This window comes from Calidris pugnax, unplaced genomic scaffold (assembly GCF_001431845.1).
Source record: "Calidris pugnax isolate Ruff unplaced genomic scaffold, ASM143184v1 scaffold219, whole genome shotgun sequence".
NCBI classification, from domain to species: Eukaryota; Metazoa; Chordata; class Aves; order Charadriiformes; family Scolopacidae; genus Calidris; species Calidris pugnax.
This window is the reverse complement of record NW_015094507.1, coordinates 9,724,157-9,724,891: the sequence shown is the minus strand read 5'-3', so window position 1 is coordinate 9,724,891 and position 735 is coordinate 9,724,157.

The following is a 735-nucleotide window of genomic DNA, read 5'->3' as shown; positions in this document are numbered from 1 at the left end:
CCTCGGCCCCGCCTCCCGCGTTGGCCCCGCCCCCTCCGCCCCGCCTCCCCGGCGCATGCGCTCGGCTCCGCGCGCCTTCCGCCCGGCTCCCGGCTTCCCAGCGGCGCCGGAAGCCGGAAGAGCAGGCGCGTTTGAGGGCTCTGGGCGGGAAGGCGGCACCGGGCACCGCCATGGCGGTGCAGCGGGAATCGGTCCCGCAGCTGTCCCCCCCGCACAGAGGAGGCGGCCACCTGGGCCCCCTGAGCCGCGGGGAGAGGGCGCTGTGCGGCAGCTGGCCCCGGCCCCGCTCCTGTGAGGCGTCCGCGGAGTCGCTGGGCCGACGGGAGCCGGTGGATGTTAAGGCTGGAAGCGCCGGGTGCTCACGGGGTTTAAACTCCCTTCTGTGAGGGATTGTGAGGACAATCTGGCCGCGTAAGGTCTCCGTCCCCTCGTTCCCGACTGTTCTCCTCTCCCGTTCTTCATGCAGCAGGGGTTACAGGCCGTGATTCTGCTCCATGGTCCCAGGAAGCTGAGGAGCACCCCCTGCCCCGCCAGGGACATCTCCCACCTACCGCAGCACCGCTCTCCACCAGTTTTTTATCCACCCAATAGCTGCGAGTTTACAGCGAATCCCATCCCTGCCTTTTCAAGAACATCTCCTGTAATCCCGTCCCTCTCACCTCCCCACCTCGCTGTCCTGCAACCGAAGGAGTGGACAGCAAGAGCACCACTTTTGGAGCAGGAGGGAACATCATC